At 36.7% G+C, this 27760-nt stretch overlaps 1 protein-coding gene across 1 annotated transcript in view; it reads left to right on the top strand.

Moving 5' to 3' along the window:
- Positions 1–27760, top strand: part of Il1rapl1 (interleukin 1 receptor accessory protein-like 1) — a 1504224-nt gene that overhangs the window by 716390 nt on the left and 760074 nt on the right. The window lies entirely within an intron of this gene.

Genomic DNA, 27760 nt, shown 5'->3' with positions numbered 1-27760 from the left:
GCTTTGTAATGTCTCTAAATATGAGAACTATCAAAATATTATTTTGGGCTATGTTGGTTTTGTCATAAATGAGCCCTCATTTTCAAGGTAGAATGTTCTTTAAAGTAAAGCTGTCATCTTTTAAACACTGAAATAGAAAATTTCCATTTTCTGCATGAGTCAATTTTTTCAGTGAATATTTTCAGCAAATGAACAAGCACTGCATTAACTCCAAGCTCTTCAGTGATTTTCTTGGTCAGATTGATTTCGCTGAATGCTGTGTGTAAATTGGTCAGATAGAACAAGAATTTATATTTCCACACTTTTATTGGGAAGTTTCAAACTTCTATTATCTCACAGAACCCAGAAATTGAATTGAGACTTTATTCCTAAGACAGGTTGTAGCAATGGACCCAAGAGTCAATAGCACAATTTTCTACTTCTTTGCATCACATTTTCTTCTGAAAATGATGCATGCAATACTAAAGAATGGTAGGGAGGAGCCTCTGTAAAGTGTTAAATATTTGGTTCACTGGGTCCTATCAGCAGGTAGGGCCTGTAGGGGGCTTGTTTATCCAGCAGAACGATCTCATTATGAGGACAGTGATGTAGTATAGTTTATTTCATACCCTGAAGCCATTCTAGAGAACAACGGAGTGAATGATATTCACCCAGGCTCTGTATTGCGCTATTAGGAGTTTGCAATAACTGGCAGCATATTAAAATAGAGATCAGGGACTTTAGCTACTCTGCTGCATGAAGTTCTGAAATTCAAAGCTATTGAATTATTCAGTAGTTTCCAATTTATAGAATAAAAGAATATGTAATTGACTATTTCACAGCACAGTAATGGAAATAAAGAAAATGCACAGACTTTATAAATCTCAGAGTAAATATTTTTCATAATAGTATGGTACTCAAAGGAGTGCGTTTTATAGGCCAGGATAGACCTTGCTATCAAATACAAAGAACTTCCTTTTGAGGAATAAACAGGGTTGAGAATGTGGCTCCACTATAGATGACTGCCTAGCATTCATGAGGCCCTAAATTCAATCCTGAGGACAAAAAATGTAAATAATAGTAAAGATAATAAATATGCCCAAAGATCAAATATCTATTTACCTATGTTGATATCAATAAGATTACACAGTCTAATACATTTGTTTATGTTTTCAAACATCTATGAATACTACCAGTCTAAGAAAATAAAAGAGGGTTGAGATGAATTTTCTATCTTAACCATGAAAATACTGTGAGAAAATAAAATCTGGTTTAAGTTTATTTTAAGAGAAACTTGCTTGTCTAATATGCTATGCACTACATTCACCAGATTCGTTAGTCCTACTATATCAGTACAGTGATAATTCCAAAAACAAAGAATTAAATCATGTATGTTCCCTTCCATAGGTGGCACATATTGCATATTGTAAGACCATTCCTCTTCTTAATACTTTCTACTTTTCTAGTATATATAACTTATTTAAAGTTGTGATATGACTACTAAAGATAATTTTTTTTATTAACTTGAGTATTTCTTATTTACATTTCGAGTATTATTCCCTTTCCCAGTTTCTGGGCCAACATCCGCCTAACCCCACCCCCTCCCCTTCTTTATGGGTATTCCCCTCCCCATCCTCCCCCCATTGCCGCCCTCCCCCCAACAATCACGATCACTGGGGGTTCATTCTTAGCAGGACCAAGGGCTTCCCTTGCACTGGTGATCTTACTAGGATATTCATTGCTACCTATGAGGTCAGAGTCCAGGGTCAGTCCATGTATAGTCTTTAGGTAGTGGCTTAGTCCCTGGAAGCTCTGGTTGCTTGGCATTGTTGTACATATGGGGTCTCGAGCACCTTCAAGCTCTTCCAGTTCTTTCTCTGATTCCTTCAACGGGGGTCCTATTCTCAGTTCAGTGGTTTGCTGCTGGCATTCGCCTCTGTATTTGCTGTATTCTGGCTGTGTCTCTCAGGAGCGATCTACATCCGGCTCCTGTCGGCCTGCACTTCTTTGCTTCATCCATCTTGTCTAATTGGGTGGCTGTATATGTATGGGCCACATGTGGGGCAGGCTCTGAATGGGTGTTATGCAATTTAGTCAACTTTTATTTGTTTCTCTTCTAAAAAGTTCAACCCTATACTCTGAATATTTAATTGCAGTAAGCTAGGGAACATATTTCAATGATAGAGTATGGATCACTGCCAAATAATTATAAGAACACGGGCAAAGGGGGTAATGTTATCAGGGTTATCAAGTTATACAGACATAATGTTCAAATGGGTGTTTAGACCACATAAAAACACTGATTCAAGTAACAATGTAGAGACTGAGCAAGGTTTTTTATGTGTTTATGTTTATTTATGTTATATATGTATAATATGCCAAAGTCTAATTGGGTGGCTGTATATGTATGGGCCACATGTGGGGCAGGCTCTGAATGGGTGTTCCTTCTGTGTCTGTTTTAATCTTTGCCTCTCTATTCCCTGCCAAGGGTATTCTTGTTCCCCTTTTAAAGAAGGAGTGAAGCATTCACATTTTGATCATCCGTCTTGAGTTTCATTTGTTCTAGGCATCTAGGGTAATTCAAGCATTTGGGCTAATAGCCACTTATCAATGAGAGCATGCCATGTGTGTTTTTGTTTGATTGGGTTACCTCACTCAGGATGATATTTTCCAGTTCCAAACATTTGCCTACGAATTTCATAAAGTCATTGTTTTTGATAGCTGAGTAATATTCCATTGTGTAGATGTACCACATTTTCTGTATCCATTCCTCTGTTGAAGGGCATCTGGGTTCTTTCCAGCTTCTGGCTATTATAAATAAGGCTGCGATGAACATAGTGGAGCAGATGTCTTTTTTATATGTTGGGGCATCTTTTGGGTATATGCCCAAGAGAGGTATAGCTGGGTCCTCGGGTAGTTCAATGTCCAATTTTCTGAGGAACCTCCAGACTGATTTCCAGAATGGTTGTACCAGTCTGCAATCCCACCAACAATGGAGGAGTGTTCCTCTTTCTCCGCATCCTCGCCAGCATGTGCTGTCACCTGAGTTTTTTATCTTAGCCATTCTCACTGGTGTGAGGTGATATCTCAGGGTTGTTCTGATTTGCATTTCCCTTATGACTAAAGATGTTGAACATTTCTTTAGGTGTTTCTCAGCCATTCAGCATTCCTCAGCTGTGAATTCTTTGTTTAGTTTTGAACCCCATTTTTTTCTTTTTTTTTTCTTTATTAACTTGAGTGTTTCTTATTTACATTTCGAGTGTTATTCCCTTTCCCGGTTTCCAGGCAAACATCCCCCTAATCCCTCCCCCTCCCCTTCTTTATGGGTGTTCCCCTCCCACCCTCCCCCCATTACTGCCCTCCCCCCAACAATCACGCTGAACCCCATTTTTTAATAGGGTTATTTGTCTCCCTGCTGTCTAACTTCTTGAGTTCTTTGTATATTTTGGATATAAGCCCTCTGTCTGTTGTAGGATTGGTAAAGATCTTTTCCCAATCTGTTGGTTGCCGTTTTGTCCTAACCACAGTGTCCTTTGCCTTACAGAAGCTTTGCAGTTTTACGAGATCCCATTTGTTGATTCTTGATCTTAGAGCATAAGCCATTGGTGTTTTGTTCAGGAAATTTTTTCCAGTGCCCATGTGTTCGAGATGCTTCCCCACTTTTTCTTCTATTAGTTTGAGTGTATCTGGTTTGATGTGGAGGTCCTTGATCCACTTGGACTTAAGCTTTGTACAGGGTGATAAACATGGTTCGATCTGCATTCTTCTACATGTTGATCTCCAGTTGAACCAGCACCATTTGCTGAAAATGCTATCTTTTTTCCATTGGATGGTTTTGGCTCCTTTGTCAAAAATCAACTGACCATACGTGTGTGGGCTCATTTCTAGGTCTTCAATTCTATTCCATTGGCCTATCTGTCTGTCTCTATACCAATACCATGCAGTTTTTATCAGTACTAAAGATCATTTTAAGCTTTGAAAATATCAATAAATATTGCTATATTTTTGTTTGTTTGTTGGCTAGCATGCTTACTTGATTTTCCTAAATTTTTCATTTTTATTATTTTTTGGTAGTCAAAGAAAGCACACTGAGTTAGATTAACCATGAAATGTCATATACTCCTATTTATCAGTCAACCAGATATATACAGGATTCTCATTACTTAACTTTTAAACTTATTGAATTAACAACAGTTATAGGTATGAGGTATTGTTCCTCAGATGCTTGCAGTTTTGAATGCAGCCAGCACTAATAGTCAGATGTAAAGATAATCTTGCTTAAGCCAGCACTTGAGGATTGTTTAATTGCTAAGTTACACAGAGATGAACAGAATTTGTTTTGACTTTAATCATATAAGCAAATGTTCGATAAAAATTTTCACATAAAAACTTGCCTTCAAATTTAATAACCATCTTAAATGTGTACAAATGAGTGACCAATCCAAAGGCTGTACCTTCAAAGGTAGGAAAAATGAATTAAAACCAACAAAGCCCGAATCCATGTGATTTTCTATCTACACAGATTCTGGCTTGCGATAACTGTTTATAGCATATTTGAAAGAATATCAACAAAATCCAGAAAGTACATCTTAACATTGACAACACACTTCTGTACTGAAACCCAGTAATCTAGATTGCATATGCATTCCAAAACAACACTTAGCATACCTTAAGCAAATATAACTGTATTTATGAACTCTATATACTTCAGGTAAACTCAGGTAAATAAATGAAAATACAGAAAAAATTAGCATTTCTCTGATCTTACCTGGTTTTCTTCTACAGTCTTATGGTGTTTAAGAAAGTATTTTATTTTCATTTTTTATTGGATATTTTCTCTATCTACATTTCAAATATCACCCCTCTTCCAAACCAGACATCTCAGAGATTTCAGAGACTTAATCACCAACCAAAGAGTACACATGGAGCAACCCATATCTCCAACCACATATGTAGCAGAAAATGGTTTTAACATGAAGAAATATATAAAATAAGCTCTTGGGTTTTGATACTTGATCAAGTAAGATCTTAGAGGAGGTATACAGATATTTCTGTAGTATACTGAAGAAAATTTTATTAATCCATGTGTCCCTATTATAATAGGTATACATATAAATATCCTAATATTGATGAGTTTCTAAAGAACTGTGCTTTTACTTGTTTATATCATATTGTATTTTAGTAGAACCATTTCTATTATAATAAAAATAAATGTAGCATTAGATAAATGATGCATCTATCTGGAATTTTCAGTAAAATACTTGCAAAACTATATACAAATTTTGTCTAGTCCGTTTAATAACTGCTTGATAGTGCAACATGAAAACATATGCATTTTAAAATATGAAAAATGATTCCTATTTCCCTGAATTTTTCTCTAATAAGTGTCTTGAGTGCTTAGCAGAACTCATGATGTAAACAGAATATACAGTATTCTGCTTTTTTTGTTGCACAGATTGCACATCTCAATTAAAAAAAACACACTTGCAATAAAGACAAAAAATGCAATATAAGCTAATGGGATTTTAGGCCAGCCCCGTTCATCATCTGCTCTCTGACAGGGGGCATATTTTCCTTATTTTCTTTAGTGATGTCATAATCACCTCTGAGCTCCTGTTTTCAATCATTAGTTGACCTTAATTCCTCCTTCCTCCTAGTTGTATCCATCTCAACACCCTAGGTGCCTCTACTATTTCCCTTTCTTAGTGTTGTTACTTCTTAAACTTCTTACTAAAATAGAGAAGTCAAAAAGGTCATAGATGATCTGTTGACATCGAACTGTCCAATCCCAATTATTCCTTGATATTGCAAACTGTAGTGTAGTGATCCTTTTAAACTACAGTGTAGATAGTACCACTCCCTTTGCAGATATTCTTTAGGGCAGGTGTCCATAAATACCACTCCTCAACCTCAAGTGCCAACTAGAGACATTTTAGAAGTGCAAATTATCACATCCTATTTCTGAACTTTGCCCTTTATTTGCCTACATACCTGGGGCTCTTCCATGAAGTCAAAGTTTCCTCCTATTGGGTATGACAGGGATTTCAGGCACAGTGATTTCAAATTTCATCTTTTTAAAATTATTATTATTTTTATCTTTCCAGCCAGATTTCATTCTCTGTTAATTCATTGCAAAAGCAAAAAAGATAACTAGGTGGCAGTTATCGAGTGAGAGGACAGGATAAACCTTTTTTCCTGTTTCTCTGACATTGCTGGATCTACTACCAAAATGCCTCCATTCATGTTTTTATTGAATATAGATATGCGTATGACTGCCCCTAGTAAAAGATGATTTCCCCAAAAAACCAGAATAGTTGCAGTAATTATAGTTAGAGAAAAGCAGGGTGAAGGTAGTAAAAAATAGATATCACATGTGGGGTTATGTCAAATATGATTTTAACTGTAGTGCATGATTATTTTCTATGTTCATTGCTGAAAACTATAGTCTTCTTGGGAATTTTATAACATTTAAAGACCTTTTATAACTTGCGATCTTTAAAAATATAATTGAGCTCTGCTGCATGCTCTAAATTGAAAATAAAATCAAAGTAAATCTGTGCCTTGAGTCGTACTATTCTCTATAAAGGACCAATTTACAGGGCTAATACCCTGCCATACAACAGGCCTTTCCCTGTGAGGAACCTCTAAACTGGGGTAAGAATTAAATTTGATCATTGCTTGTTTTGTCTGTTACTCATTGTGTTGTTATTGAGGCCACTGTCTAGTAAGTATCCCAGAGGTGGAAAATACCGAGCACTAACAATACTTTCATAATGTACGTCTGTTCCTATTTTGTCATCCAACCAGAGAAGTTTTGTAGAGATATACATGAATAAATGAATTGCCTAAGAAGTACAAAACAATGTACTGTTTGGTAAATTATGAAGAATTTATTGAGATTTCAAGTGTATCTGACTTAAACAATCACATTTCTCTGATTCAAAAAGTTATGCTGCTTATAGTCTTTTTTTTTTTTTTGGTTCTTTTTTTTTTTCGGAGCTGGGGACCAAACCCAGGGCCTTGCGCTTCCTAGGCAAGCGTTCTACCACTGAGCTAAATCCCCAACCCAAGATTTATTTATTTTATATATATGAGTACACTTCAGACACACCAGAAGAGGGCATCAGATCTCATTACAGATGGTTGTGGGCCACCATGTGGTTGCTGGGATTTGAACTCAGGACCTCTGGAAGAGCAGTCAGTGCTCTTAACCGCTGAGCCATCTCTCCAGCCCTTTATAGTCTTATAAGTAAAAAAATTAATGTTACTTATTCCAAATTTGCAAACATAAAATACCTTAAAAAAGATATTTTGTATGTGCTAACATATAAGATATTGAATGTCTGTCAGTGCAAATGAATATTTACTTAAGTAACCACTCATTTTTTTAAAACGCACTTAGTTAATACCTTGTATGTGCCATCAATAGTAGAACAAATAAATATTGATGCATAGATAACTCTAGCTGTTTAATAAGACTTTAATAAGCTTCAGATACAAAGATGACAAAAAGTGTCAGTTTCTAATTATTGAGACATAAATTCAGATAATTATTCACTAGGTTTTATAGTTCAGAGTCAAAACTTCCCAAATAAATAATTGAATGAATTTAAAAAATAGAGGGATGAGACGGCTCACTAGGTTAACGCACTTGTTGCCAAACTTGATAATCTGAATTCAACCCTTAAGACTCACATAGCGGAAACGGATTACCAACACATAGAAGTTGAAAACGTATGCTCTAACTTCCACATGCATGTTGTGGCATGTGCATGCTGGCTCCAAGCAAGTAAATTAGTTAATTGAAACTCACAATAACGTATTACCTACATCATTGAATTAGCAGTACTGTTTTATTAATGTTATGGCATTTTGTCCATGTCTGCAGTATTCATATGTATAAACTTCTTTGCAAGTGTGAGGGTACACACACACTTTTGTGGTGGTGTTTACTTACTCATGTGTATGCTGGAGCATGTAGAAGCCCAAGGCAGACTTTGGCAGTCTGTAGAACCCAGAACTCTCTGCTAATGTCTTGTCTCCTCTTTCTAAATGCTAGAAATGCAGTCAGGCTGCCACACTCACTCTGCATTCACATTGGTGTCCAAACTTTTTCTTTTCTGGAAAGCACTTTTAACCTTTACACAAGGGCCTGTTTTACTTTTAATCGGTGGAACATTAGCAACTAAATATATGTTTTTATTAAATTCTTATGAATGCTCACAATTACAAAATCCAATAAACCAATTTTTGGGATACTATCTGCATCTACTTGTGTTAGCCAAAGTGATGAGATTGTTTGTTTGTTCATTCGTTTGTTTGTTGTTTTTTTTGTTTTTGTTTTTTGCTCAGATAAACTGAAAGAATGAAAAAAATAAGAACCATCAATTTTGTTTTAGTTGTTCTAGACATTTCCTTCTTTCATTTTGAGTGTTGAGAATAGAAAAATGGAGGTTTAAAGATGTTTCCAGTTGAATTAATACAGAACAAAAAGAAAATAACAATCTTACAGAGAATGACAAGCTCCTCCAGATTACACATTAAGACAGTCAAAAGACCCAAGATACAATTCACAGACCACATGAAGCTCAAAAAGAAGGAAGACCAAAGTGTTGTTGCTTCAGTCCTTCTTAGAAGGGGAAACAAATACTCACAAGAGGAAATAAAGAGACAAAATGTGCAGAAGAGACTGAAGGAAAGGCCACCCAGAGACTGCCCCACCTGGTGATCAATCCCATATACAGTCACCAAACCCAGTCACTATTGCTGATGCCAAGAAGTGCTTGCTGACAGGAGCCTGATATAGCTGTCTCCTGAAAGGCTCTGCAAGAGCGTGACAAATACAGAGGCAGATGCTCACAGCCAACAATTGAACTGAGCACTGGGTTCCCAATAGGGGAATTAGAGAAAAAACTGAAGTAGCTGAAGGGGTTTTCAATGCATAGGAAGAACAACAATATCAACCAAGCAGACCCCCAGAGCTCCCATGGACTAAACCACCAACCAAAAAGTGCACATTGAGGGACCCATGACTTTAGCTGCATTTGTAGCATAGAAATGCCTTGCACGACATCAATGGGAGGAGATGTCCTTGGTCCTGGGAAGGCTCCAGTGTAGGGAAATGCCAAGGTGGGGAGGCAGGAGTGTGTGGGTGGGTGGGTGGGGGAGCACCCTCATAGAAGAAGGGGGAGGGGAGGTAGGGTAGGGAGTTTACAGAGGGGAAACCCGGAAAGGCGATATCATTTGCAAAGTAAATAAATAAAATGCCCAATAAAATAATAAAGATCTAAGTAATAAAAAAGGTTGAAAGCAAATACCTGGTTTTAAAAGGTAGAACATTACAGAAGGAAAAGGGTTTGGTAAGATTCAGTAAGTGTTGAGGTTGGCATAGGGTGATTGGAGAACTCCCATTCAGGCCATTGAGTCTAGAGTGTACAACTGAATCATAGACAGTACACAGACCAACTTCAATCTCTTGCTGATGTTTTAACCAGTTATCTGAGAAACACTTATTCTGAGTCTTTCTTTATTTTGTAGATCTGATGGCTATTATCCCTCACTACCTCTTGGCTCCAGGGAGGAGTACAAGTTCAAACATAACCTCAAGGCAGGGTAATTTTCTTATCAATTCCAAGATAACACTTGTGCTGATTAGTGTTGTCAATTTTACAGGATCTACAATAACCTTAGAAATGGACCACTAGCCCATTATCTCCACTACAAAGAGTTGGGAAGATCTGCCCACTGTAGGTAGTGCCCTTCTTTTGCCAGATGCTGGAATGTAGAAGTACTGATAGGAAAGTGAGGGGCAAGAGGCAGTCAGTGCTCTCTGCTTCTTTACTGTGGTTTTGATATGAACAACTGCTTCAGGATTCTGCTGCCTAAATGTCCTTTCCATGAGGAACTCCATATTGAACTGTGAGCAATCACCAAAAGTTAGGAAGACATGGGGCAGATTTTTACTCAGCGATTCTATAAGAAATCAACACTGCTAACATCTTGACTTCAAGGTTTTAGGCTCCAGAACTATGAAGTTTGCACTACTTTTCTGTAAACAGTACCAGAAAGCTAATATAAATCATTTGTTCTTTTTTTTTTTTTTTCCGGAGCTGAGGACTGAACCCAGGGTCTTGTGCTTGCTAGGCAAGCGCTCTGCCACTGAGCTAAATCCTCAACCCTGAATATAAATCATTTGTCCTATGTGTTCATTATGAATTGGTGTAGACAAAATGGGTGTAGACCAAGCCATGGGAACTGTGGTAGTGCTAGAAAAAGACACGAAAATGAGCACAGAAATTCTTCAATTAACAAGAGATGCTGTATGTTGAGAATTTCTAGGTTTCCTTAAACTTTTCGAAATACTAAAACTATCCATTTTTTGTTTATTTGTATTTTTGGCTTTTTTCCCCTGAGTAAAATAATTGAGATTTAAGGTCTGTCTCTTTTGCTTCCTTCCTACAAATGCTTCTCTCTGCTTGTGTTTGGATGAGCAGGTGTACATATGGCTATGGGTACATGTGGAGTCCCAAAGTTAATGTTGGGTGTTTATCTCTATTCCTCTGTATATATTGAAGCTAAATCTCTTAATGAATCCAGAACTTACATATTTCTACTAGTCTAGCTTTCCTGCTTGTCTTAGAGAATCCTGTTTGCACCTTCCTACTAAGATTACATGAAGCTACCATACTTGCCCAGATTTCACATGAGTTCAAGAATTTTTCCCACTAAACCATGTCTCCAAGCTCTACAGTACTTTTGTTTCAACTCTTTTTCATTTTTTTCCTTTTTATAGAAAATAAATTCTTACAGCATACCCTAGTTAGAGTTTTCCTTCTGTCATATCCTCCCAGTTTTTTCCTACCTTCCCTTCCCTCCCCTCCAGATCCACATTCTTTCCATCTTTCATTAGAAAAAAAAACAGACTTCTAAAAGATAACAAACATAACAAAATAAAATATACAAAGATTAAAAAAACTATAACATCGAAGTTGGAGAAGACAAACCAACAGAAGGAAAAGGGGCCAAGAGAAGGCACAAGAATCATAGACCCACTTGTTCACATACTCAAGAATAGCAGAAAAAATGTTAAACTGAAACCTATAATGTATAAACAGAAGACCTGGTGGAGACCCATGTGGGCCCTGCCCTTTTTGCTTCATTCTCTGTAAGTTCATATGAGCCTTGCTTATTTGCTTCAGACACCCTTGTTCTCTTTTTATCCTCCATTGCCTCAGTCTTTTACATTCATTCCACCTCCTCTTCCATGAGACTCCCAGAGCCCTAAGCCTAGAAGTTGGTAAAGACATATCATTTATGTCTGAGGGTTCCATGGACTGTCTCTTAATGTAATGTGCCACTGGATTTTGGTCTCTACATTCATTCCTATCCACCACAAGAGAAAGCTTCTCTGAAGATAGATGAATAAGATACTGATCTATGAGTGTACCACAAAATCATTATTAGTCATTTTATTCATATATATTTAGTCTAATAGTGTTTGGTTTTACTGAAGATCTTTGGGCTCTCAAGTCTCTTGTTCTTGCTCACCAAGACAGTGTCTGGTATGGGTTCCATTTCATGGACTGAACATTATATCAAATCAGACATGACTTGGAATTTCCCACAGTTCTATGTCACCACTAGCATATCGAGCAGGCAGAGAAGATTATAGGTCACAGTAGTTTGGCTGTGTTTGTGCTAAAATGTCTTTTTGATAGCCTTCAGAGTACCTTCATGCACTAAAGATACTAGAACATAGGAATCAGCTTTTTCATTTTCAGTGACTTGTGTGAGTTTTCTCCTCTACAATATGGTGCAATAGTGAATTTGCAGAGAGCAAACTACTTTCTTAGCAACACCTGGATTATTTGAGAATTTCCCCAGGACTCTCTTACCCAACAATTCAATTAAATGAAACCTATTCTCAATACTGCAAACTTCATTTGGTGACAAGAGTTAGCCAGCTGGGAGTCCGTATCCCCTATTATTAGAAGATCCTATTAGCATCACCTTCAAATATTTTAGTAAGTTTCTACTGCACTGGGTTTTTGTGTCCTCCCTCCAACTCCCTCAATTCTGGATACCTCTCATTATAGTCCATTCCCCAACCCTTTCTCTCGCAAACTAGTCTGTTTTTATGTCAATACTACACAGTTTTATTTCCAGTACTCTGAAGTGCAACATGAAGTTGGGAATGGAGAGACCTTCAGGGTTCTTTTATTGTTGAGAATTGATTTTACTATACTGTTTTTGTTGGTGGTGGTGTTTTTTCTTGTTGCTGTTGTTGGTTTTTGTTGTTGTTGTTGTTGTTGTTGTTGTTGTTGGTGGTGGTGGTGGTGGTGGTGGTGGTGGTGGTGGTTTTTATTGTTGTTGTTGGTTTTTGTTGTTGTTATTTTGTTTTGTTTTTCACATGAATTTGAGAATTTTCTTTTCAAGACCTGTGAAGAATTGGAGAGGAATTTTGATCAGATTGCACTGAATGTGCAGATTGTTTTTGATAGAATGGCCGCTTTGTCTATGTTAATCCTGTTGATTCATGAGCATGAGCAATCTTTCTGTCTTCTGGTAATTTCTGCAATTTTATTCAGTTGCTTGGTTACAGTTTCCCGAAGATATGTTATGTTATTTGAGGCTGTTGAGAAGGCATTGTTTTCCACATTTATTTCTCATCTCTTTACCATTTGAATATAGGAAGGATTCTGATTTTGGGAGTTCAACTTGCATCCAGCTACTTTGCTGAAAGTGTGTATCAGCTAGAGGAGTTTCCTATTAGAAATTTATGGTCACTTATATACACAATCATGTCATCTTGGATTCAAGGTATTTTGACTTCATCCTTTCCAATTTGTATCCCCCTCATCTCCTTCAGTTTTCTTATTGTTCTACTATAGAGAGTGGATAAATCCTTTGTACCTGATTTTAATTGAAATGCTTTTATTTTCTCTCCACTTATTTTGATCTAAGCTATAAACTTGCTATATATAGCCTTTATTGTGTTCAGGAATGCCTCTTGTATCACTAATCTCTCTAGAACTTTTTTTTAAATGTGTTTATTTTTTTTTAGCTTGTAGCTGCAGCTTTCTCTTTTTTTGAGTTTTTTTAATTGGATATATTTTTATTTACATTTCAAATATTATTCCCTTTCCCGATTTCCTGTCCATAAGCCACCATATCCCCTCCCCCTCCCCTTCTTCTATAACGGTGTTCTCCTCACCACCCACTCCCCCTTTCTGTACCCTCCTGACATTCCCTTAAACTGGGAGTTCAACTTTGGCAGGACCAAGGACTTCTCCTTCCTCTGGTGCCTAATAAGGCTGTCCTCTGCTACATATGCAGTTGGAGCCATGGATCAGTCCATATATAGTCTTTGGGTAGTGGTTTAGTCCCTCGGAGCTCTGGTTGGTTGACATTTTTGTTCTTATGAGGTTGAAAACTCTTTCATTCCTTTCTCTAATTCCTCCAACAGGGGTCCCATTCTCAGTTCAATGGTTTGCTGCTAGCATTCACCTCTATATTTGATATGATCTGACTGCGTCTCTCAGGAGACATCTATATCTGGTTCCTGACAGCATGAACTTCTTAGCTTCAGCAGTCTATCCAGTTTTGGTGGCTGTGTATATGTGGGCCACATGTGGGGCAGGCTCTAAATGGCTGTTCCTTCAGTCTCTGCTCCAAATTTTGTCTCTATATTCACTCCTGTGAATACTTTGGTTCCCACTTTTAAGGAGTGAAGTATCCCCACTTTGGTCATCCTTCTTCTTGCACTTCATGTGGTCTATGGATTGTATCTTGGGTAATTCAAGCTTTTGGGCTAATATCCACTTATCAGTGGGTACATACCATGTATGACTTTCTGTGCTTGGGTTACCTCACTCAAGATGATATTTTCTAGTTCATTCCATTTGCCTATGAATTTCATGAAGTCATTGTTTTTGATTGCTGAGTAGTACTCCATTGTATAGATGTACCACATTTTCTGTATCCATTCCTCTGTTGAAGGACATCTGGGTTCTTTCCAGCTTCTGGTTATTATAAATAAGGCTGCTATGAACATACTGGAGCATGTGTCTTTGTTGTATGTTGGAACATCTTTTGGGTAAATGTCAGGAGAAATATAGCTGGGTCCTCAGGTAATACAATGTCCAATTTTTTGAGGAACTTCCAGACTGATTTCCAGAGATCTTTTCTTCATCTAAAGAGGAGATGGTGTTTTTTTTTCCTTTCATCTTGTTTATATAATGGATTACATTTACTGATTTTCATATATTGAATGATCATCCTTACATATCTGCCACGAAGCATACATTACCATAGTGAATGTTCTTTTTGTTGTATTCTTGGATTCAGATCAAATTATTTTATTGAGTATTTTTGCTTCTGTGTTCATAAGGGAAATTTGTCTATACATCTCTGGAGGAGATCTTTATTATCTTCTTTTTGGCATGGGTCAAAAAAGAAAGATCTGGAGATTAGAGTGGGGGTGTGGAACTGGAAGAACAGAAGGAGAGGTGTGTCTGCCTACTTATTCTGCTGGCAAAAGCAGCTTTTTGGTTAGTAGAGGGTGCCTGCTGAAGTTGGTGGCTGGGACAAGGCAATGAATGGAAGAAGGGAAGTTAGAAGAGGAGGCCCTGTGGGATCCACAGGAAATGGGAAGAGAGGGACAGTTAAGGCTACTACAGATGCTTTGCTGCAGAGCTATGAATGAGACTGATTTTTATTGGTCGACACACTATATTAGTATGAATAGTATCTGACATCTCTCATATTATTATTAATATTAGTAATAGTTTATTATTTTCATCAGAATACCACTAGATTTTATGATAGTCCCTGGACTACAGTGAGGACAGAGTAGTAAATGATATAACATAATGGACAGACAAGACAGGTTAAGCATAGGGGTTCCATTAACTCATTTAAGTCTCATAGGCACTTATACTTATTTTTCTTCTGATACTTTATAAAAGATACTGATCAGATAGATTCCAAAGCCCAAAGGAAGTAACACATAACAAAACAATCTAAGGCTAATATCGATTTACCCCGAGCAAGGAGAAATAAAAGCATTACATCTACAGCTCTGTATTTCCTTTCACTTCGTCAGGAGATGATGCTTGATTAGAGAGGACAATTATTTCAGTACAAGAGGTACTAAGGGGCATTTACAGGGTAATTATAAAAAGAGAAGTGAAAGTAAAATAAGTGGTGTGTGAGTGTGTGTGAGTGAACATGTGTTTAAAATTGTAGGGTGAGTGAGTCTTGCTATTGGAAACACAAATTTCTGTAATCTTGGAAGAATACAAGGAGAGATTTCTAGAGAACCAAGAGTCAACATTACTGATATTCCTTTCTTATCCAAGGTGTTTATTTTTTCGACTCTTACTTTTAGAAGTATAAATGCTAATCTGGACTTGTTTTACTCTGCAAAAGGTGTTTTCATTATGCAAATGCTACAAATATAAATATATACAAATATATCTGGTTATCAGAATGATATTTAAGAGGTATGGATATATATCTCTGTGGAAGCATTTATATTTTAATGCAGATAGGTATAAATGTATGTTTAATCATACATATGAGAGAGAGAGACAAAGACAGACACACAGAGAGAAAAACAGAGAAAGAGAGACAGAGAAAGAGAGAATGAAAGTGTACAAAACACAGAGTCAGAGAAGAGAGTCAAAGACAGTGCTGAGCTTTATTATTTTTATGCAGTGCATTGAAAACAAACACCAGATTTGTACTCCAATATCCGTGGATTTTCCCTCAGTTTGGACATCATTGTTGCCCACGAAGTGTTAAAGACAAAAAAATCTCAGCATGAATTGGTGAGGTAGCACCACCCTAGCATTTCTCCTTACTGGGGCCTTCTCAGGACCCCTTTATACTCACCTCCCATTAATACCATATAAGGCCCCTCCAGTTCCTTTAGTCCTTCCCCTTACTCCTCTATTGGGGTCCCTATGATCAGGCATATGTTTGGCTTCTAGCATCCACAGCTGTATTGATCAGAAACTGGCAAGCCTCTCAGGAGACAGCTGTATCAGGCTCCTATCAACATGCACTTCTTGGTATCAACAATCGTGTCTGGGTCTGGTTCTGCACGTGGGATGGATCACCAGGTAGTGCAGTCTCTGGATGGCCTTTCCTTCAGTCTCTGCTCCACTGTTTGTTCCTGTATTTCCTCTAGACAGGAGCAATTCTGGGTTAAAATTTTGGAGATGTGAGGGTGGCCCCATCCCTCAAATAGATGGGGACATGGCTAAACTCTGGATCTAGCCTTATCAGGTTTTTCCACCCCTTTGTGATAGATTTCAGCTAATGTCATGCCCTTGGGTTCCAGGGAGGCTCTTGCTTTCCTGGCATCTGGGACTTTCTGGTTGCTAACCAAGTTCCCCACCCCCCATTGCTACACAACTCTGTTCAATTTCCTGACCCAATGTGCATCTCCTCCATTTCCTCCCATACCTGATTCTGCTCCTCTTTTTTCTCTCCCTCTCCTCTCTTTTTCCCAAGTCCATCTCACTCTCAACTTCCTTAGATTATTTTGTTCCCCCTTCTAAGTATGACTGAATCTTCCACCCTTTGATCTTCCTTCCTCTTGAGCTTCATGTTGTCTGTGATTTATAGTGTGGGTATTCCAAGCACTTTGCCTAATATCCACTTATCAGTGAAAACATACCATTTATGTTCTTTGTGACTGAATTACCATACTCAGGATATTTTCTAGATCCATCCATTTTCCTGAAAGTTTCATGGAATCATTGTTTTTAATAGCTGAGTAATATTCCATTGTGTAAATGTATCACATTTTCTGTACCCATTCCTCTGTTGAAAAACATTTGGATTGTATCCAGTTTATGGCTATTATTAATATGGCTACTATGAACATATTGGAGAATGTGTCCTTGTTATATGTTGGAGCATCTTTCCAGTATATGCTCAGGAGTGGTATAGTTGGGTACTCAGGTAGTACAATGTCCAATTTTCTAAGTACCAGAGTGATTTCCAGAATGGCTGTACCAGCTTGCAATCCCATTGGCATTGGAGGACGTTTCCTCTTTCTCCACATCCTCACCAGCATCTGCATCACCTGAGTTTTTGAACATAACCACTCTGACTGGTGTGATGTGGAATCTCAGCATCAGTTTGATTTGCATTTCACTGATTACTAAGGATGTTGAACATTTCTTTAAGTGCTTCATAGTCATTCGAGTTTCCTCAGCTAATAATTCTGTTTAGCTATGTTCCACATTTTAATAGGGTTGTTTGGTCCTCTGGAGTCTAACTTCTTGAAATCTTTGTATGTGTTGGATCTTAGTCCTCTGTTGGATGTAGGATTGGTAAAGATCTTTTCCCAATCTGTTGTTTGTCATTTTGTATTATTGATGGTGTCTTTTGCATTACAGAAGCTTTGCAAATTTATGGGGTGTTATGTTCAGGAAATTTTTCCCTATACCTATGTGTTCGAGACTCTTCCCCAATTTCTCTTCTATTGATTTCAGTGTATCTGGTTTTATGTGGAGGTCTTTGATCCACTCGGACTTGAACTTTGTACAAGGAAATAAGAATGGATCAATTTTCATTCTTCTATATGCTGATCTCCATTTGAACTAACACCATTTATTGAAAATGCTGTCTTTTTTCCACTGGATGCTTTTAGGTCTTTGTCAAATATCAAGTGAACATAGGTGTGTGGGTTCATTTCTGGGTCTTCTATTCCATTGATCTACATGCCTGTCACTGTACCAATAACATACAGTTATTTTTTTTATCACTATTCTTCTGTAGTACAGCTTGAGATCAGCGATGGTGATTTCCCCAGAATTTCTATTATTGTCGAGTATAGTTTTTGCTATCCTGGGTTATTTGTTATTCCAAATGAAATTTCAAATTGCTCTTTCTAACTCTATGAAGAATTGAGCTGGAATTTTGATGGGGATTGCATTGAATTTGTAGATTGCTATCGGCAATATGGCTTTTTGCTATATTAGTCCTGCCAATCCATGACCATGGGAGATCTTACCACCTTCTGAGGTCTTCTATGATTTCTTTCTTCAGACTTGAAGTTCTTTTCATACACATCTTTCACTTGTTTGGTTCTTGTCATACAGATATTCCCATTGTTTTTTTAGAGTCACACCAAGTCATTTTATATTATTTGTGACTATTGTGAGGGTTGTTCTTTCACAATTTCTTTCTCAGGCAGGTAATCCTTTGAGTAGAGGAAGGCTACTGATTTGTTGAAATTAAGTTTAGATTCAGCCACTTGGCTAAAATTGTTTATCAGCTATAGGAGTTCTCTGGAGGAATTTTTGGGGTCACTTAAGTATACTATCTTATCACCTGCAAATAGTGATATTTTGACTTCTTCCTTTCCAGTTTGTATCCCTTTCACCTCGTCATTTTGATGTGTTTTTTGGATTCCATTTGTGAGAATTTTATTGAGTATTTTTGCACTGATATTCACAAGGAAAATTGTTCTGAATTTCTTTCTTTGTTGGATCTTTGTGTGGTTTTGGTACATGCGTACTTGCAGTTTCATAGAACTAATTTGGTAGTGTTCCTTCTTTTTCTATTTTGTGTAATAGTTTGGACACTGTAGGTATTAGGTCGTCTATGAAGGCTGATAGAATTCTGCACTAAAACCATCTGGTCCTAGGCTTTTTTAGGTTGGGAGACTTCTAATAACTGCTTCTATTTCTTTAGGAGTTATGGGAGTGTTTAGATGGTTTATCAGATCCTGATTTGACTTTGGTACCTGGTATCTCTCTAGAAAATTGTCCATTTCATCCAGATTTTCCAGTTGTGTTGAATATAGGCTTTTGTAGTAAGACCTGATGATTTTTTTTAATTTCCTCAGATTCTGTTATGTCTCACATTTCATTTCAGATTTTGTTAATTTGGATACACACTCTGTGCCCTATGGTTAGTCTGGCTAAGGATTTATCTATCTTGTTGATTTTCTCAAAGAACCAGTTCCTGATTTTGTTGATTCTTTTTTGTAGTTCTATTGTTTCTATTTGGTTGATTTCAGCCTTAGTTTGATTATTTCCTGCCTTCTACTCCTCTTGGGTGCATTTGTTTCTTCATTTTCTAGAGCTTTTAGGTGTGATGTCAAGCTGCATGCTCTCTCCTGGGTTTTTTTTTAGAGGCACTCAGAGCTATGAATTTTCCTCTTAGCACTGCTTTCATTGTGTCCTATAAGCTTGGGTATGTTGTGCCTTCATTTTCATGAAATTCTAAAATATCTTTTATTTCTTTCTTTATTTCTTCCTTGACCTATTTCTTCTCTCACTGTGTAAAGCATTGTTCAGCTTCTATGTCTATGTGAGATTTCTGTTGTATTTGTTGCTATTGTAGAACAGCCTTACTCCTTGGTTATATGATAGGATGCATGAGATTATTTCAACCTTCTTGTATCTGTTGAGGCCTGTTTTCTGACCAATTAAATGGTCAGTTTTGGAGAAGGTACCCTCAGGTGCTGAGAAGATGATATATTATTTTGTTTTAGGATGAAATGTTCTATAGATATCTATTAACTCCATTTGGTTTATAACTTCTGTCAATTTCACTGTGTCTCAGTTTTGTTTCCATGATGTGTCTATTAATGAGAGTAGGGTTTTGAAGTTTCCCACTGTTGTTTTTTGAGGTGCAACAATGTGTGCTTTGAGCTTTAATAAGGTTTCTTATAGGGATGTAGTTGCCATTGCATTTGGAGCATAGATGTTCAAAATTGAAAGTTCATCTTAGTAGATTTTTTCTTTGATGTGTATGAAGTGTCCTTTCTTATCTTTTTTTGATAATTTTTCATTGAAATTTGATTTTATTCTATTTTAGCATGGCTACTCCAGCTTTTTCCTTGAACCATTTGCTTGTAAAATTTCTCCAGCCTTTTACTCTGAGGTAGTGTCTTTCTTTGTCACTGAGGTATGTTTCCTGTATGCAGCATAATGCTGGGTCCTGTTTATGTAGTTTGTTAGTCTATGTCTTTTTACTGGGAAATTGAATTCACTGATGTATTGAGATATTAAGGAATAGTGATTGTTGCTTCTTGTTATTTTTGTTGTTAGTGGTGGAATTGTGTTTGTGTTTCTAACTTCTTTTGGGCTAGTTGAAAGAACATTACTTTCTTGATTTGTCTAGGGTGTAGTTTCCCTCCTTGTGTTACAGTTTTCCATCTATTATCCTTTGTAGGACTGGACTTCTGGAGAGATATTTGTATATTTCGTTTTGTCATGGAATTCTTGGTTTCTCCATCTATGGTAATTGACAGTTTTGCTGGATACAGTACCATGGGCTGGCATTTGCTTTCTTTTAGGGTCTGAGTGACATCTTCCCAGGATCTTCTGGCTTTCATGGTCTCTGGTGAGAAGTCTGGTATAATTCTTATAGGTCTGCCTTTATATGTTACTTAACCTTCTTCCCATACTGCTTTTAATATTCTTTCTTTGTTTTTTTTTGCATTTGGTGTTTTGACTATTATGTGACTATAGGAATTTCCTTTCTGGTCCAATCTATTAGCAGTTCTGTAGGCTTCTTGTGTGTTTATGGGCATCTCTTTCTTTAGGTTATACAAATTTTCTTCTATAATTTTGTTGAAGATATTTACTGGTCCTTTAAGTTGGGAATTTCTCTCTCTTCTATACCTATTATCTGTAGGTTTGATCTTCTCATTGTGTCCTGGATTTCCTGGATTATTCTGTTAGTGATGGCTTTTATTTATGACTCCTGATCTCTTTCCTAGGTTTTCTATCTCCAGGATTGTCTCCTTTTGTGATTTCATTATTGTTTCTTTTTCCATGTTTAGAACCTGGGTGGTTTTGTTCAATTCCTTCACCTCTTTGGTTATGTTTTCCTATAATTCTTTAAGGGATTTTTGTCTTTCCTCTTTAAGGGCTTCTACCTGTTAACCTTTGTTCTTCTGTATTTCTTTAAGGGTGTTATTTATGTCCTTCTGAAAGTCCTCTATCATCATTATGAGATATGATTTTAAATCCAAATCTTGCTTTTCTGGTGTGTTCAGGTACCCAGGGCTTTCTGTTTTGGGAGAACTGGGATGATACAAAGTGACCTTGGTTTCTGTTGCTTAGGTTCTTGCACTTGTTTCTAGCCATATGGTTATCTCTGGTGTTAGCTGGTCTTTTTGTCTCTGACTGTTACTTGTTCTTCCTGTAAGCCTGTCGTGTCAGCACTTCTTGGAGACCAACTCTCTCTAGGCAGAATTTGAGTATGGAGAGCTGTGGCACAGGGTCAGTTCCAGAGTAAAGATGAAATCAGGAAAGATCTTGATCCAGGCTGCTCCTAGGTTTCTGAGCCCCGAAGGCTCTGGGTGGGTCCCTCTGAGCAGGAGGGTGGTCTCACTTGTGCTCTTAGGTGTTTCAAAATTCCTGGGAGACTAGGTATTTTCTGGAGGAATTTGGGTATGGATAGCTGTAGCACAGGGTGAACTCCAGGTGCATATGGAAACCTGAAGGATCGAGCTATCTCTACTTTTAAAAGATTATTTCTAGTTTCTCTGGATATCAAAGTCTTAAGAATATTTTCATATTTGTTGTGACCCCACAAAAAAATTGACCCAGACTTGTGAGAGATTAAAAACCCTAAAGAATGATTTGAAATATGATTTACTCAATCTCAATGTTGCCATTTTTAATGACAGCTTTTCTTTTGTTTATTCAATTGTATAGATAATTATTAAATCAACCTTTTAATTTATATTACCTGCTTGTCCTAACTTATAAGTCTGTATGCTAAAAATAATAGTTTATTAATGCTTCATTCTCCTGTATTTTACCTTCTAGCTTGTTAACAATCAAATATTGTTTGTTCAATGTATACAACAACAAAGCAATACTGTTCTGTTTATATTAGGAGTACCTGCTATAATTTAGAGAGAATAGTATGATAAAAGATAAACTCTAGTACACATTTTTGTTTACCTTGGAACCAGCTTTTCCCTCATCAAGAGGCAACCCTATCTCAGAAGGAATGTGATTAGAGCCAAGCAAGGTCTGCACCCAATTGATATGATCTACTTTGAGAGGCTGATAGATGATAATTTTCAGGCCTTATCAGACAAAGAATTTCTAGAAACTGGATTCTGATAATTGACAGAGCCTCCTGAGAAACATCAATCCTTAATGCCCACACAGATCTCTCCAAAATATTTGAAAGCACTCTTCCAACGTTGTTACATTGTATATGTTTTAAATGCAAGAATCTGGAAGCTTTCCTACCCCTATAAATGTGATCCAGAAAGTAAAGTTGGGGACAAAGCACTTTGTGAACGGAAATTGAATGCCAAAGTTAGCTTTTGTTGAGGTTTATTATTCTCAGCACAGATAGTCTCAGGTCGTTTCTGTTTTCCCCTTAAAATGACACAGACTATAATTATGCCAGCTTTCAATTATGAAGTTTATATTTTGAAAGTGAATCTGACAGTGCCTATTCAAAATCTAGACTCAGTCTTTTGTTCAGTGCCTGTAATAGATTATGCATATAACCTGTATTCATTACTGATAAGCATGTCTTTAGTTTTGGGTTTCTTTACATTCATAGGGAAAAATCAATGGTTGCCACTATGCCAGACATTTATTTCTGGTCTAAATGGTTAGTGCCATTTAGAGAAGAGGAAAATACAAGCAAACACTTTAACTCCACATGCTGAGACTTTTAAACTTCTCTGTATTTTCATAGCCTAAAACCTTTTAATGAGGACATTATAAAAAGCATATCAAAGACATTGCCATTTGTTAAATGTGGAACTGTTAGCTTCCAATTTGACTGTGAAAATTGTTAAACTCTGTAACATCAGCCAAAACCATGTTACAAAGCAAAATGATCTTATTCCTCCCTCTTGCTGTTTACTCAATTTCTTGATCCTGCCCATTTGTACCTCTGAGATCTTTGACAAACATTTCTTTTATGCTCTGTCTATCTGAATTCAGACCTTTAACCTAATGACTTCCATGGTTAAGGCTTTTTTTCTAATGTATACTCTTACCTAAAATTCCACATAGTATATTGAAGGGGAAACTATCAAAGTATAAAACAATTTTTGAAATGTTTCAAGGTACACCATTGCTCTTACAAGGAATCTAAAAACCATTTTGGCATCTCTTAAACACCTTCCTTTGTTTACCTTTTTCCCTTGTATCTTTTCTTTTGTCTTAAATTTGAAATACAACACAAATCCATTAATAGTACTTGTAAAACTATGCACTATCTTACTTGTGTGACTTTATTTTTCTCTTCATGCTTGTACCTGCATTTATCTGTCTGCTCTTTGTGTAGTCTACTTGTTAAAATTCCACATACACCTCTAATACCTCCTTTCCATGTAATATTATCAGAACCATTCATGTGAATTTCGAATTACTTCATTCCCTCATTTGGCTATATATATATATATATATATATATATATATATATATATATATATATATATATATATATCTTCAACAGGACTGTGAACTCAAAGGAACCTGGTTCTCAATGCATAAATATATAATGTGTTAGGCCACCCTCATAGAACTTAACCGAAGACAGGATTTGGCATGTTCATGATTGATATTGGAAATCATCATCTGGAAAAATTATATAAATGAGTGGGAATGAGGACAAGAAATTTGGGAGCTGAGTAAGAATCAGGAACAATGTTAATTCTAGGGTTGGCAATATTTTAAGCTCTTCACTACCCATTTATCCTATTGGAGGAGTATCTTTTGACAGTAGGCCATACTCAAATGGGTACCAATTTTTGAGAAAGGTGACTTTTCTCAATTAAATACAAATTTTAAAGATGAAACAACTGAGTTGTGAGTATTCAACATTCACAAATTAGCTAGAAACAATATTCATTGGCTTGGTAAAAGAGAAGGAAGCTTGAACATTTCTGAGAAAATCATTGATGTCTTTTTTTATGACACTGACATTTCCTTTAGTTTAAACTCAAGACCATATGCATGTCCTTCAAAATACCCCTACCCTACCACTGAGGTATACCACTTTTTAAAGTTTATTTTCTTACTTATTTCCTTTTTGCTTTTTATATATAGGGTCTAGCTAAGTAATCCAGACTGACCTTAAATTCCCTCAATACCTTAGCCTGGTCTTGATCACCTGATTCTAGTCTTCACTCTTGTGTCTGTGAATTATAGACATGTGCCACCACACCTGACGCTTACATATTCATATTAGGATGCAATATGTGTGAGTTCTATGATTAGATTATTTTTTAGAATTCAACCTTTAAGCTTGTTACCATGGAAATATTTTGAGCTCTTACATATGTAGGAATAGTGACTTAATTAAAATACTTTTTCTAATCTCATTTGAATATATTGACATTTTCCAGTGTATATAGCTTTTGTTCATGAAATGATACTTCAGTATGAACTCTCTGGAAAGCAATTAGTTCCTAGTCCCAATTCTATCACTGCCTTCATCTAAGTTCCCTCAAAGTTTAGAGTGGCATAAGAAAGAAATAAGGATATTGCTTTCTTCTTTTATTTTCTAATATAGATTTTTAGCTTTATAAACTCCCATTGGCTTTAACAGAACATGTACTGCAGAGGTATATGGAAGGAGGCTATTTTCATGGAATTTTTTCATTGAAGGTTGGACTTCATCAAGACTTTATAGAAGGAGATTTTATTCTGGAAGTAAGAAAAAAAACAGACTTCATATTATTGTTCTTCACAATTATTTGATAACATATTTTTTAACCAGAGGATGAAAATTTGAAAGTTTACCTGTTAACTTATATAATCAAAAGTATCTAAAAATATTTTCACTGATTTTTCTAAATAGAACATATGCCCTGAAATAAAGAAAAATTGAAGGAACTGAATGTATTAATAGTCATTTTGATTAGTGTGAGTAAAATTCTATTTGATCACATGTCCTTTTAAAATCTGAGATATCTTGCTACACAATGTTAAAAAAAATACTTTGTTATACAATCAAAACGTCTCTTAAGTAAATGATGCTATATGGTAGGGTTAAATGTTATCGTGCCCCTAATTTAGTTCTACTAATTAATGGGAAATGGGTACATGGAGAGAAAAAAAAGAGAGCTTCCAAAAATAATGCAAACTACCAGAATATTGAAAGAGAAAACATGTCCGTCATTTATTTAAAGATTTATTTGAATAATGTGTTAGACTTTAACATGATCATTTTTTATTTGTCATACTTTTCCTTAGAAGTTATTGATATCCCAAGTATATAGATCGTGTTGCTGTGTCAGCCATGTTAGAATCTATTGTTTTGTATGAATGTTAGGGAAAGGGGATATTAAAAGATGCTGTCACCAGATATCTTGGAATATGCGTGCCATACTAAGATTTGGCAGCAGAGGCAAGAGGATAACAGCTTAGACAGAGGGTAAGTTCAGGTCATTATTGCTATACAAAGATAGTTGGTCTGAAAAAAAAAAACAATGATCCAAAGATTTTCTTTGGGTGATAGCACTTACCTCTAACAAAAATCTTACCCTGTGGCTTATTTGCCACTGCACTTTTATCTTTATCATTATCTTTATCTTTATCATTTCTTCAATGTCCCTAGCTATCAGAGCAGTAGCTACTTATCTCTATCTCTGATTGTTAAACTGCTATCAGAACTCAACTCGATTAATTTTATTTCTTCCCATAATATTTAACTAAAATGTATTCATTTCTGACATTATCTATAGGGGTCTAATCAGTGAAAGAAATGGCATTGTAATTCAAACAAAATTTCTATCATAAATTATTGAATTATAGAGAATTATCAAATGTAAATGGGTGTTGTAAAACTAAATGGACACACTAATAACAAGGAAAAATACATTATTCTCTTTGGGCTACCATAACAAAATATAATAGGCAGAGTTATTTATATGATGGTAAGTTATTTTTCCTAGTGCTAGTACCTGGACATCCCAATGTCAATGTACCAATCAATTCAGTTGTAGTCATCATTCTTTTTATATCTTATAAATGGATACCTTCATTCTTTATACTCACACAATGAACTCTTTGTGAGTCCCAGTGGAAGAAAGAACAAGCTTTCATGTCTCTACATCTAAGGGCACTAATCCTATCAAAAGGAGCCACAGCTTTCTGACCTCATCTAATTCCAAATACTCATCTCCAAACACTAGCATAGTGTGTTGTTACTGCTTCCATGTATGCAGAGAGAGAGGGGGTTACACAAACATTCAGTTCACAGCAAAAGAGACCCTTAATTAATAGACGATCCGTTGCCTTTGTCCAAACAAATAAACTGGAAATTCCAGTAATGAATCCCATTATTTTTCTTTCATTAGAGCAGTGATACAAGCATTATTGAGAAGTATTGCCATGCTTAACTGAATGTTAGAAGTCACAGAATTTCTGCATTAGCAGAAATTGATGACAATACAATTGCCCACTGGGGTTGCCAGAAAAATTCTCAAGTTCTCAGGGGAAATATTCATTAGAAGATGTCACACCTGAAGAGTAGCTGCTTTTTTTTTTATTACCAAGTTGCTGCGTACCATTCACTTTAAGAGTCCTGGGGAAGCCTTGTATGCTGCAAAAATCCACCAAGTAAACATGGGAGAAGCAAGTAACAGATAAGTGCAAATTCTCTCCAACCCCCTCTCCTGACAATGCCTCAATACAGCAGAAATATATATATATATATATATATGCACATAAAAATAAAAACAAACAAATGCACATATATTTTATTTTCATTCTTATCGTTGCTGGAAAATTAAATTTCCTCCTTTTAAAATTTTCCTTTTATAAATTAACTTTACATCCTGACCACTTTTCCTCCTCCTGGGCACCCCTCCAGGCCAGATGGCCATGAGAATGAATGGAAATCTGGAACTGGTGGGGATGGCGTGGTGGAGGGTGGGGAGGCATCTCAACTTGTGCCAAAGACCTGGGATAGGGGAAGTATCCAGAAAATCAATGTGGATGACCTTAGCTGTGATTCCCAGCATTGGGAATATGGAACCTGAAAAGGTCACTTCCTGTAGCTAGGCAGCAACCCCAGTTGAATGATAAGGACACCAACCCACCCAAAACATACTTAACCCAAATTTATTCTGTCCACAAGAAATGAGTAATTTGGGAATGGAGCATAGACTGAAGGAATTGCTAAGCAATAACCAGTCCAGAAACTATCCTATCCGTGGATCTATCCCATATACAGACACCAAACCCAGACACGATGACAGATGCTAAGAAGTGCTTGCAGACAGGAGCCTGATATAGCTGTCTCCTGAGAGGCTCAGCCAGATCCTGACCAATACAGATGTGGGTGCTCTAAGTCAACCATAGTACTGATCATAGAGACCCCAATGGAAGAGTTAAGGGAAAGACTGAAGGAGTTGAAGGGGCCTTATCTAGCATCAATTGGAGAGGGGAGGCCCTTGGTTCTGTGAAGGATTGATGCCCCAATGTAGAGGAATGCTAGGGTGGTGAGGCACGAGTGGGTATGCCGGTAGGAGAGCACCCTCATAGAAGCAAGGGAAGGGGTAATGTGATAGGAGGTTTGCAGAGGGGAAACTGGGAAAGGGGAAATATTTGAAATGTAAATAAATAAAATATCCAATTAGATAAAAATAACTGGTTCAACTACCATGGGCAAGCACCAAACCCTGACACTGTTAATTTTACTCTGTTATACCTGCAGACATGGCTGTTCTCTGAGAGGCTCCACCCAGTAGCTGACTCAGACAGATACAGAAAGCCACAGCCAAACATTGCACAGAGCTTGGGAACTCTTATAGAAGATT

This window comes from Rattus norvegicus, chromosome X, assembly GCF_021556685.1.
Source record: "Rattus norvegicus strain SHRSP/BbbUtx chromosome X, alternate assembly SHRSP_T2T, whole genome shotgun sequence".
In the NCBI taxonomy this organism is placed as follows: Eukaryota; Metazoa; Chordata; class Mammalia; order Rodentia; family Muridae; genus Rattus; species Rattus norvegicus.
Note: the sequence above shows the minus strand (reverse complement) of the source record. Positions and strands in the feature narration are given on the sequence as shown.